The sequence below is a fragment of the Oryctolagus cuniculus genome, chromosome 13, assembly GCF_964237555.1.
Source record: "Oryctolagus cuniculus chromosome 13, mOryCun1.1, whole genome shotgun sequence".
Classification (NCBI taxonomy): domain Eukaryota; kingdom Metazoa; phylum Chordata; class Mammalia; order Lagomorpha; family Leporidae; genus Oryctolagus; species Oryctolagus cuniculus.
In genome coordinates this window covers 34,812,532-34,825,803 of record NC_091444.1, presented here as the reverse complement: position 1 = coordinate 34,825,803, position 13,272 = coordinate 34,812,532, and the positions used below count along the sequence as shown (strand labels likewise).

Genomic DNA, 13,272 nt, shown 5'->3' with positions numbered 1-13,272 from the left:
TGCTCCCCATGTAGGACCTCTGCCCTTAATGTGTTGTACTATGAGAATTAATGGTAAAACTACTACTCAAACAGTACTCTATACTTTGTGTGTCTTTGTGGGTGCAGTCTGTTGAAATCTTTACTTAGTGTATACTAAGTTGATCTTTTGTAGATAAAGATAATTGAAAATGAATCATGATGAAGAATGGGAGGGGAGAAGGAGTGGGAGATGGGATGGTTGCGGGTGGGAGGTAGGTTATGGGGGGAAAAGCTGCTATAATTCAAAAGTTGTACTTTGGAATTAAATAAAAGTTGAAAAGGAAAAAAAAAATTGTGCTTTCTGGATTATGTGAATGATAGCAAGCACCTGTTATGGTAATTTACGGCCAATTTCTCCTTGGCGTTGGCTGTTTTCTGTTCCTGTTGTGATTGTCTCTAATGGCATTAAAAAGAAAAGTCTGGATCACAGTGGGGCTCTCGGAGGGTGAGTGGTTGGATTTATGTTAACCATTGCAAATTTCAGTTTCTTTACCTCTTTGCTTATGTTTTTCATTTCTTCTTCAAAACTTACTAAATGGAAAGGAGAAACAAAGAAGTGTCTAGATTCAGAATGAAAGGAAGGTGGGCAAAAGAATTGGGTTCAGGTATTCTGTAATGGTGCCGTGCCTACAGAGCTGACCCTGCCATTCATGACAGAAAATGGCCCCAGGGAAATCCCAATTGATTTCTCCAAGCAGTACACTGCTTCCTGGATGTGTTTGTCTCTTTTGGCTGCGCTGGCCTGCTCTGCTGGAGACATGTGGGCTTCGGAAGTTGGCCAGGTTCTGAGTAAAAGCCCACCAAGACTGATAACAACCTGGAAGAAAGTTCCCATTGGGACAAATGGAGAAGTTACCATGGTGGACCTTGCTCCAGTCTCTTTGGTAGTACCTTTGTGGGCATCACATACTTCTTTACACAGTTGGTTTTTTGTGAATGATTTAGACATATCTGCTCCCCAGTGACCAATTATTGCATTTGGGGGTACAGCTATGTTACTAGATCAATTGTGGACTCGTATTTAGGAGCAACAATGCAATTTTCAGGGTTGGATGAAAGCACTGGCATGGTAATCAATAGCCCAACAAATGAGGCAAAGCACATATCAGGGAAACACATTCTTTTTTTAAAAAAAGATTTATTTATTTATTTGAAACTCAGAGTTACAAAAAAGAGAGGAGAAGCAGAGAGAGAGAGAGAGAGAGGTCTTCCATCTGCTGATTCACTCCCCAATTGGCCACAAAGGCCGGAGCTTCGCCGATCTGAAGCCAGGAGCCAGGAGCCAGGAGCTTCCTCCAGGACTCCCACGCGGGTGCAGGCTTTGGGCCATCTTCTACTGCTTTCCCAGGCCATAGCAGAAAGCTGGATCAGAAGTGGAGCAGCCGGGACTCGAACCAGCGCCCATGTGGGATGCTGGCACTGCAGGTGGTGGCTTTACCCTCTACACCACAGCGCCGGCCCCATGGAAACCCATTTTTGATAACAACGCAGTGAACCTGTTTTCTTCTGTCCGTATGCCCTCTTGCTCCCAACAGTTGCTTAGGGTTTTTGGCAGAGGGAATGAACTTTATTTCCTTTCCACTAGTGAGTTCAGCTAAACTTGTAATTCCAAATTTCATCTGAAGAACAATCCTAATGGAAGAGATTGGAAATGCTAGCTTCTCCCATATTCCATTGTGATCGAATTCCACATTTTCCTTTTATTAAGTACCTTGTCACAGCTAACAAGAGAAGCATTCATAGAATTTATACGTATTTCTTTTTTTCTGCTGAATGGAACTTCTTCAACAGTAGTGTATATTTACCCTATATATTACTATATCTGAACTGAAAGTTCCTACAAAGTCAATGTAAGTTTTGTTTTTGCTTGTTTACACGAGTATAATGACTAAGAATGGTGATATTCTAAAATTGTTTTCAGGCCTGGTACTGTGGCGCAGTGGGTTAAAGCCCTGGCCTGAAGCACCGGTAGAAGTGCAGCAACCGGTGCTGGTTCTAGTCCCGGCTGCTCCTCTTCCAATCCGGCTCTCTGCTATGGCCTGGGATAGCAGTGGAGGATGGCCCAGGTCCTTGGGCCCTTGCACCCTCGTGGGAAACCCAGAGGAAGCTCCTGGCTCCTGGCTTCGGATCAGCGCGGCCATCTGGGGAGTGGACCAGCGGATGGAAGACCTTCCTCTTTGTCTTTACCTCTCTCTGTAACTGTCTTAAAAATAACAACAACAACAACAATAATAAACTCAGACATGTTCAGTGAAAAAAAAATTGTTTTCAATTGTAGCAGAGATATGCCACTACTCCAGTGGAATACCTGTTTTAAATGATTTAAGGTAATGTTTATGGAAGCCTTCAGTAAATGCGGTATATTGGACTTCTATTACCTTGCCATTCATAATTGTGAAAAGTGTGGAGATTATGAATTATGTGGCCTACTGCACATTTTTTCCCTTTCTCAGGGTTAGTGATTAAAAAAAAGGATCTTTTTCATATGACCATTAGGAAGCATAAAAATTATTTTTACTAAAAATTTAAAAATTTATCTCTAAAGGATTGTACCTTATTATACATAACAGTTGCTTTCTGAACAGAAACTATCTTGGTTTCAATATTTTTTGCTTCCTTTAAAAAATGTATAGGAATATGGTATAGCATTAGCATTCTGAACAGTTGAAGTCACTGGAAAATTACTCTAATTTTTTTAATTACTGTTCTGCAAGTATGATTTTCTGTTATATGCCATCTAAGGTATGTTCTCCTTTATATTATAACCTCAACTAAAGTGAACTCACTTTTCAAAAAAAAAAGAAAAAAATCTTAAAATCCATGCATTATTTTTTATAACATGCATTTTCCATGAAGTTTGTGAAGACGCCTTTGTATACAAGTAAGGAAGTACAGGCATTTTTCATTCACAAAAGATAAATGAGGGGCTGCCACCCTCAGTACCGGCACCACATATGGGTGCTGGTTGGAGTCCTGGATGCTCCACTTCTAATTCAGCTCTCTGCCATGGCCTGGGAAAGCAGCAGAAGATGGCCCAAGTGCTTGGGCCCCTGCACCCATGTGGGAGACCCAGAAAAAGCTCCTAGATCCGTAGAAGCCCAGCTCCTGCCACTGGGGCCATGTGGGGAGTGAACCAGTGGACAGAAGACCTTTCTCTCTCTCTCTCTGCCTCTCATTACTCTGCCTTTCAAATAAATAAAGACATCTTTAAAAAAAAAAAGATAAATGATCATGATAGCTTGAATAGATACTAAGAATTTTTTTTTTTTTTTTTTTTTTTTTTTTTTTTTTTGGACAGGCAGAGTGGACAGTGAGAGAGAGAAAGGTCTTCCTTTACTGTTGGTTCACCCCCCAAATGGCCGCCACAGCTGGTGTGCTGCGGTCTGCGCACCGCGCTGATCCGAAGGCAGGAGCCAGGTGCTTCTCCTGGTCTCCCATGGGGTGCAGGGCCCAAGGACTTGGGCCATCCTCCACTGCACTCCCCGGGCCACAGCAGAGAGCCGGCCTAGAAGAGGGGCAACCGGGACAGAATCCGGCGCCCTGACCGGGACTAGAACCCGGTGTGCTGGCGCCGCAGGTGGAGGATTAGCCTATTGAGCCGTGGCGCTGGCCCTAAGAAATTGTTTTCTAATGATGCTTTTTCCATTTTGAATTAACACAGTATGTTGGTCAAACCCAACAGACTCAGAATTACTCTGTCAAGAATATCCTGATGTTGATATCCTTAGGGACTATGCCAAATGGGGCAAGTTTTACAGTTAGGAGACACAATTATACAAACTGGAATATTCAGAATTAAACTTAAAAAGAGCTATGTAAGTTACTGAGAATTACCAAATGGGGAAAATTTATGAAATAATTATGTAAATCTGCTAAAGTTCTGTTTTATTTACTAAATTTTTCAAGTTTTTGATAAGCTTTCTATAAATTTTGATTCTTTCTATGCTTCAAATTTCAGCACTAACTCAGAATTTGCACAGGAATTAAGTTAGTTCAGTTATTACTTAATTCCCCTTTTCATAAAAATAAAATCCATGGATTGAATACAAATAAAAGAGATTCCATGCCTCATCTGATTAAACAGTATTTTTCTCATTAAAAATTATTTTATATATTGTATTAGTCGGCTTTTCACTGATATAAAAATACCAAAGAGAAGGTATTTATGAAAGAAGGAGATGTATTTTGGCTCATGATTTTGGAGGTTGACAGTCTAAGATCAAAGCCCTATTGATTCAGTTGTCTGGTAAGACTAGAGAATGGTGATGGAGGAGCACGTGCAGAGAACGGATCACATGGTGACCCAGGAAGCAGAGAGGGAGGCTAGGGAAACTCAGCTTATACAATCAACCCTTTTGAGAGAACCACCTTCCGACTAACAGTTTGATGAACTAAGGACCTCCCACTAAACCCACTTCCTGGACAGCATAATTGGATCAAACCTTCACTCTGTTGGTATCATCAATTTATGAGTTTGACCACCTGCGTGATTTGAGGAGCCAAATCATGTTTAATTGATAGCACATATACAGTTGGCTCCTCATATCTAGGGTCTGCAACTGCAGATCAAAATATTAAAAAAAACCCCATTCCCTAAACAATATAGTATAAGACCTACCTACATGACATTTACATTTTATTATATATTATAAGTAATGTAGAAATAAAGCATACAGGGGATATGTATAGGTTATAATAAAAAACTATGACATTTTGTATAAAGAACTTGAGCATCTACTGATTTTGGTAAACTGAGGAGTCCTGAAACCAATTCACTGTGGGATACAGAGGGAAAGCTGTATATATATTTTCAGACCTTTAGTCCATATATAAAGTGATTTGGCCAAATTATCTTAGTTCCTTATATTTTGTTTGGGAATGTTTTATTCCATTTGACTGCTAACTCTGTCCAATGTTAAGTGTTTCTATCAACATCATTTTCTCTCTTTCAGGTACAACTTCTCATCAACCTAATGAGAGCAATTAGATTCAGCTGAAACAGATTCACATATCCCTAAATAAGAGGGTTGCTATGGCCAACCAGTGTTGGAGAGGTCAAAGGCACAGTTTCTTGTCTGACTGATGTATATACACAGACATGCAAACAACAATAGCTCCAAGCCCAGGATTTCAAGCGTCATGGGCCAGGGGAAAAGAGATTCAAACCACTGAAGTGATCAGGAAAGGGTTAAGGCAGGAACACACAGTGGAGCTCAGTAGTCAAGGATGGAGAGAATTTCAACAAGCACAGATGGGGAGAAGGACAGAAAACGATGAGCAAAAGAGAGTGGGCAGAAACCAGGGTGTGCGCAGGAATAGCTAATTGTTCAGTCTGGCTGGAATGCAGAATATTTGTGGGGAATCAGCAACAGAAATAACAAGAAAGGCAGGAAAAACAGGTTAAGTTTGCAGATTACCCATAAATAGGTTCTGAAGAGCCTGAGAACCCTCAAGTGAAGTGATCTCAGGAAGGGACACTGAAAGATGATATTAATCAACTGCTTCATTCCATGTTTTTAAACAGTGGGATAAGAAATTAATAATTCCTGGCTGGCACTGTGGCGTAGCGGGTAAAGTCGCTGCCTGCAGTGCTGGCATCTCATGTGGGTGCTGGTTTGAGTCCTGGCTGCTCCATTTCTGATCCAGCTCTCTGCTGTGGCCTGGAAAAGCAGTGGAGGATGGTCCAGGTCCTTGGGCCCCTGCACCCACGTGGGAGACCCGGAGGAAGCTCCCGGCTCCTGGCTTTGGTTTGGCACAGCTCCAGCCATTGCGGCCGACTGGGGAGTGGGCCAGAGGATGGAAGACCTTTCTCTGCTTCTCCTTCTCTCTCTGTGTGACTCTGACTTTCAGATGGATAATAAATCTTTAAAAAATAATAATTCCCACTCAGGCACTGAGCAGAGGGAAAAGTGGCTCTTCACATGGTGCAAGGATCTGTTGACCTGAGACATAGGCTTATACTGTGGAGATGATGATCAAGGCTTCTAATCCCCTCTACTCATAAAACCATGCCTTGTTCTAACTCTATGCTCCCTAAAGAATCTTACCATGCCACCTTCACAATATTTATCCATTGCCAATAAAATAAAACCCAAATCATATAGTTAGGCATATGCTCACAAGTCCAAATCCAGTCGACTTGTCCATTTCTACTCATCTTATGCTCTCTGCCAAAGAAAAAAGAGACAGACTTTTCAACTGGTCTGGCTCTGTGTCTTGGACTAATATATTCCAACTGAGATGAGGTGAATTTGAGAGCTGTGGGGCAAAGCTGTGTGCCAAAAACAGCACAAGAAGTCAGAATCTAAACACAACCAATGAGTGTGTTCATAAGGATGTGCAGAGAGACAGAAGTCAAACGTGGAGACCAGAGTTATTTAGGTAGGCAAACTTAATTCATAGCATGTATAGGAGGCAGAACCTGGAGAAATTCCAAGATGCTAGAGCATTTTCCCAGGGACTTCTTTGCATAGATTTATCTACATTTTGGGGATAATATGAGGCTACTTTAGGAAGCTCATGGAAAATGGAATTAAAAGGTTAAGTTTAGAGGTGGGGATCTAGTCGAATGGTTAAGACTCCTGCATCCCATGTCAGAACACCTGTATTTGATTCCCAGTTCTGGCTTCTGAATGCAACTTTTTGCCAATCTAAACCCTGAGAGGCAGTGGTGACGGCTCAAGCAATTGGGTCCTACCACCCACAAGGGAGACCTGGATTATTGTCCAACTCTTTGCTTCAGCCTTTCTGAGCCCTGGCCATTTGGAGACTTGACCAGTGAATAGGAGCACTTTGTCTCCCAGTACCCTCCAATAATTAAAAAAAAATAAAAACTATGAAAACTAAGTTTATTTTTGGTACAAAATATATTGGAATCCATGCTTTTTTCATAATATGCCTTTTCAATGAACTTATTGAAGACCCCATGTATTATATTAAAATACCTCAGAGAGATGTTGTGAGCACCAATGAACAAGTATCTGTGACATCACCTGTGCATGGGGAGGACACTACTAACAGAAAGAAATGTCCTTCTAAGAATATTTATTCAAGCATTTCCCTCCCCATCATGCATTTCTTCTCTCCTATTTGCTTGTCACACCAGACTTTAGTGTTATGTTTTCCTTGAAGCTTTGCTTGATTCTTCCTGGCTGAAAGAGATTTTTCCTTTTCCACACTGGCAAAGTGCTTTGCACATAATCTTATAGCCAGAGAGATCTTTCTCAAACTAGAAATCCATGCATATGTTTTGACAAGTATGGGGGCCACAGTATTTTTAAATGGATGCTGTTTAGGAAAGTCATGTTAATGAGCTTACCCTATTTATAGCAATCTATCATAATATATAGTATCTTGGTTTCATGTCTTTTTCCATAACTCATTTCCATTCTTCTAAAGAATAGGAAAGATAGCTCATCTATATGTATAGCTGTTTCTGCCTTAGCAACACGATCAACCCATGATAGTATCTCAGATTATAAATATTTATAGAAAAAATGATCCATCAGTTTTATTTTAAGAAATAGAAAACTATTATTCCATTTTCTGAATTTTGGCTTGATATCATACCTCATCTGTATATTAAAACTTCTATTTTTAATGAAACATAAATATTCTATCATTTTAAAAATTATTTATTTTCATTTTGTTTGAAAGGCAGAGAGAGAAAGAGAAAGAGAGAGAGAGAGAGATATCTTCTCTCCACTGGTTCACATCCCAAATGCCCGAAATAGCTAGGGCTGGGCCATGCTGAAGTCAGGAGACCAGAACTCAGTTCTGGTTTTCACATGAGTGGCAGAACTCAAGTACTTGAGCCATCCCTGATGCTTCCAAGGATGCATATTAGTAGAAACCTGGATGAGAAGGGGATGAGTCAGGACTTGTGGGGAGCAAACCGGACTAGACTGAGTTACTGGAATTAAGACTTATTCTATGCATCTGCTCTCCCACAATATGGCGCTGGGAGAGAAGTAAACAGCTTCCGCACAGCTGCCTCCAGTTCAACCAATAAACTGTAGGACTTGCTACTGATTGGAGGAGAGCAGCGTACTCGGCGTGTGGGCAGCCAAGTTGGGATTGGCGGAGGAGGACTATAAAGGAGGAGAGAGACGGCATGCACCGGGAACATCTATGGGGAACATCTAAGGGGAACACCTGTGCAGCCCCCCAGAGAGCCGGCCGGCGGTGTGCCGCTCCCCTGCGGAAGTGGGGAATGTGGCCAGGGGGAACTGCCCTTCCACGGAGGTGGAAGGGATAGTAGCCAACCCGGGAAGAACCAGCAGCAAACCCGGGGAGGGCCGAGCAGACGAAAGAACAGCGCAGGGTCCTGTGTCGTTCCTCCACGAAGAGGGGGAGCGACATAATGGTGCCGTGACTCGGATATGAAGCCTAGGCAGGGCTTAGTGTCGTTCCTCCACGAAGAGGGGGAGCGACATAATGGTGCCGTGACTCGGATAGGAAACCTAGGACGGATAGGAAACCTAGGAGGGAAGAAGTGGAAAATACCAGAGAGAGAGACTAGCAAACAGCCTAGGGAAAAGCCGGACGAAAAAGGTGCCGGAAGAAGCTATTGAAAGCCTAGGCATAGACCCAGATACGGACTATGGGGGGAAGCTGGGAGAAATCTCTAAGGTCGAAAGCGAAAGTGAAAGCTAGAACAAACAGACTCGGATGCGGACTGTGGGGAGAGGCCAGGAGAAATGAGGGAGGAGTATTGTTGGAGGAAAGCTTGGGGAAACATACCGGGTAGAGAAAAATGTTAGGGAAATTGAAGCCGCGGGGGGCAGGCCGAGGCGGAAACGAAAGCCACTTTGGGATTCTCAAGTTAGCCCGGGAATGGGGGGCGAAAAGTTGAAACCTGAAGTGGAAACGTAAGCCTGGTTGGGATCCGTCTGATTAGCCCGGGGAGCAAAGGACGGGAAGCCAAATCGTGGGGCGGAGACGTGAGCTGGGTTGAATTCGCCAGGCTAGCCCAGGGAACTTAGATTGAATGCTAATGGCGGAGACGTAAGCTACGCTGTGTGACTCCCGGAAGCCGCCGCGTGCAGAGAGAGCGTGCGGGGCACAAGTAGATAGGGAACGCGGGGCTAGCGTGGAGACCGCGGAGTGTGCGCGCAAAGCCGAGCCGCGCAGAGCCGAGAAGCCGCGCAGATGAGAGAGGCGCGGGCTGAAGCGGCTCAGAGCCGGAAAGCCACCGAGAAGCAGCCTCGGGGCGGGTGCCGGGAAGCCGCGGGGATAAGAGAAACAGAAGTTTAGAAGTAAAATGAGAGAAATGGGAATGTTGGCAGACAGAAGTAAAATGGGAGAAATAGGAATGCCCGGAGATAGAGAAATAGAGAAATAGAAAGGCCTCCCTACAACACTGCAATGTGAGAGCTTGGATTCGGTCTGCCTGATTAAGTGAGGCGATGAGCACCTGCGGGCGGCTAGCAGCTTATGCGCCGCAGGTCACCGAAGACAGGCACGAATTAACATCAAAAAGGCCTCCCCACAATACTGCAATTAGAAGGCTTGGATTCGGTCTGCCTGATTAGGGAGGCGGTGAGCACCTGCGGGCGGCTAGCAGCTTATGCGCCGCAGGTCACCGAAGACAGGCACGTTATCAACACCAATAAGTCACCCCACAACATGGCAATGAGAAAGCTTGGATTCGGTCTGCCTGATTAGTAAGGCGGTAAGCGCCAGCAGGCGGCTCGACCAAAGTATGAGCCGCAGGTCACCGAACACAGGCACGCATCAGCGCCTAAAAACCTCCTCACAACATGGCGAAGAGAGGACCCGGATTCGGTTTGCCTGATTGATAGGACTTGTAAGAACCTGTGGCAACTCTAGCAAGTAGAGCAGAGTGTGTGCCGCGGGACACCGAAGACAGGCGCGTATCAACGCCAAAAATAAAAAGAAAGGGGGATCTGTGGGGAGCAAACCAGACTAGACTGAGTTACTGGAATTAAGACTTATTCTATGCATCTGCTCTCCCACAATATGGCGCTGGGAGAGAAGTAAACAGCTTCCGCACAGCTGCCTCCAGTTCAACCAATAAACTGTAGGACTTGCTACTGATTGGAGGAGAGCAGCGTACTCGGCGTGTGGGCAGCCGAGTTGGGATTGGCGGAGGAGGACTATAAAGGAGGAGAGAGACGGCATGCACCAGGAACATCTAAGAGGAACATCTAAGGGGAACACCTGTGCAGCCCCCCAGAGAGCCGGCCGGCGGTGTGCCGCTCCCCTGCGGAAGTGGGGAATGTGGCCAGGGGGAACTGCCCTTCCACGGAGGTGGAAGGGATAGTAGCCAACCCGGGAAGAACCAGCAGCAAACCCGGGGAGGGCCGAGCAGACGAAAGAACAGCGCAGGGTCCTGTGTCGTTCCTCCACGAAGAGGGGGAGCGACAAGGACTCAAGCACAAGAATACAGATATAAGATGTGGCTGTCCCAAATGAGGTCTTAATCACTATGCCAAAAACTTGCCCCAGTAATTATTGTAAAATCTGTTTTCTTACACATGTTTTAAATCAACATTTGTTTTCTTCATTAGCCAAGGGTTTGTTGTACTTCTATTATTTTATTTCTGCACTAACAGGAATCAAAGTGTGCAATCGCACCCTTGTATCAACCTCTGACTGAAATAAAAGTATCAACCTCTGCTGATCAGTAAATTACCTTTCAAGAGGTAGAACTGGGATAGGAGGAGGAACTAAAATGAATTGGCCAAATCACTTTACAGGTGAACTAAGGGTGTGGATTGAGAAATGGATCTCAATGTGAGCTGCAAATACAAGAAGAGAAAGAGAAAAACAAACAGCAGGAGTTGACAGCAGCATGAAGGTGAGAAACAGGATCCTGTTAAATGAGAGTTCCTGGCTGAAGAAAATGGTTCAAAAATTAATGTCTTGACCCCAGCTTTGTGCTGAATGCTCCTGTTTTGAGGTGTTTAGTGTGTGTCAGGGGGAGAGGGCTGTGAGGACCTAAAGGAGCTCTTCAGGGTTGGACCAGCATTGCAGGGATTTGGAGTCAACTTTACGCTCTTCTTCCCTTTCACAGAAACTACAGGTGTACCAAGCAGTGCACCCATCATCATTACTCCACTATCTGCATCGTTCAGGCCTGTTTGGGCTACTTGCTTCTTAATGTCTCTTTAATGATATTAAGAACCAAGTCTGGGGATGCTACTATATTAGGATATCAGTTCAGCTGTTGTAACAAAGGACAGATAAAAGTGGTTAAAATCACGAGTTTGTCTTTCTGAAACAGGCCAAGAGTGAGCCCTGGAAGTTCCATGGCAGCAGCGGCCCTGACTACTTCGATCCTTGCTCTTATTCCTTAATGCTGTTCCTGCCTCATGGTGGCTGCTCTAGCTCCCTACCGGGATTCACTTTCTACCTGCAGGAAGGAGAGGAAAAGGGGTATGCACATGCCTTTTACTTCAAGGACAAATCCTAAAAGTTGCACACATTACTTCTGTAGACATTCCACTGGTCCACATCCAGCCACATGCTTTGTTCACATTCAAGAGAAGCTGGAAATGTGGTCTTTAGCAAAGTGGTCGCAGAAACAAATAACACAGGGTCTTGATCTCTGTCATAGAGGCTTGTGAGCTCTCTGTTAGGTCCCTGGTGTGTCTAGTAGTGTTTTTTTTTTTTTTTTAACAGGCAGAGTGGACAGTGAGAGAGAGAGAGAGAGAGAGAGAGAGAAAGGTCTTCCTTTTTGCCATTGGTTCACCCTCCAATGGCCACCGCAGCTGGAGCACTGCGGCTGGCGCACCATGCTGATCCAAAGCCAGGAGCCAGGTGCTTCTCCTGGTCTCCCATGGGGTGCAGGGCCCAAGGACTTAGGCCATCCTCCACTGCACTCCCTGGCCACAGCAGAGAGCTGGCCTGGAAGAGGGGCAACCGGGACAGAATCCGGCGCCCCGACCAGGACTAGAACCCGGTGTGCCATGCTGGTGCCGCAGGCAGAGGATTAGCCTAGTGAGCCGCAGCGCCGGCCAGTAGTGCTCATTTCTACCAGAGCTGAAAGCACTTGAGACAGTGAGAGAGAGGCAGAATGCAGTGGGGGTTCTGGTCTATCTAGAGCAGATCCTTTTCTAAAATATACGCCATGGACCAGGAATAAAGAAAAGTTAATAAATTTGGAGAAAGTTGCTTATACAACTTCATAAGCTCTAAAAGTATCACCAAACTTCATAAATTGCCAAGAGGGATAATACCTGACTTTAGAGCTATTTTTTCTCTAGTCCATATTTTGCTGAATCACATCCCACGAGAGCAGTGTTCTACAGAACATAAGTGAATAGACACTGCTCTGATTGTTTAGCCGGAGTCCTCCTTCCTGTCCTCTCGTTTTTCCTGGGTCCACACCTTATGTCTGCTCCAGCCAACATTTGTTGTCAGAATTATGCCTGATATCAAGACTTTCTGCCCAATACTCTCAGCAGCTCAGGTTTATTCTGTGACCAACTGGCCTTCTCTATTCTCAGCCCTGTCCTACTCTCTCCTCCACAGCCTCATTAGGATTTCCAGAATTTGGGGGGCTAAGAATGGACTTTGCATGTCCCCAGTGAATTTGGTCATTGATTGCTGAACCTCTATTGGATGCCATTGCTCCTGACCACTTTTGCCCACCCTCCTGAAGGTGGAACTCAGAAATAAAACACATATATGGGTCTATAAGGCAATTTCTTCATGCCAGATATGTGCCTGAAAAATGACCAATCATTTCAGGGGATAGAACAGCTGAACATCTTGGTTTTTTTTTTTTTTTTTTTTTTTTTTTTTTTTTTTTTTTGACAGGCAGAGTGGACAGTGAGAGAGAGAGACAGAGAGAAAGGTCTTCCTTTGCCGTTGGTTCACCCTCCAATGGCTGCCGCGGCCAGCGCGCTGTGGCCGGCGCACTGCGCTGATCCGATGGCAGGAGCCAGGTACTTACCCTGGTCTCCCATGGGGTGCAGGGTCCAAGCACTTGGGCCATCCTCCACTGCACTCCCGGGCCACAGCAGAGAGCTGGCCTGGAAGAGGGACAACCGGGACAGAATCTGGCGCCCCGACTGGGACTAGAACCCAGTGTGCCGGTGCCGCAAGGCAGAGGATTAGCCTAGTAATCGCGGCGCCGGCGAACATCTTGTTTTAATAAAACAGTAACATTGCTTAATTGATTGAAGTTTCCATTTCTTTCTCTTTTTTTGGTCACTGCAGCATCATCAAATCAAAAAACATCAATTTAATTACTTAATGAAACAAACAACAAAAAGGCTGGCGC

The 13,272-nt window shown here is 44.8% G+C and overlaps 1 pseudogene; it reads left to right on the top strand.

Moving 5' to 3' along the window:
- The first annotated feature begins 328 nt into the window (after positions 1–328).
- On the top strand, positions 329–11,457 carry LOC100339412 (transmembrane protein 19 pseudogene; annotated as a pseudogene).
- The last annotated feature ends 1,815 nt before the right edge of the window (positions 11,458–13,272 follow it).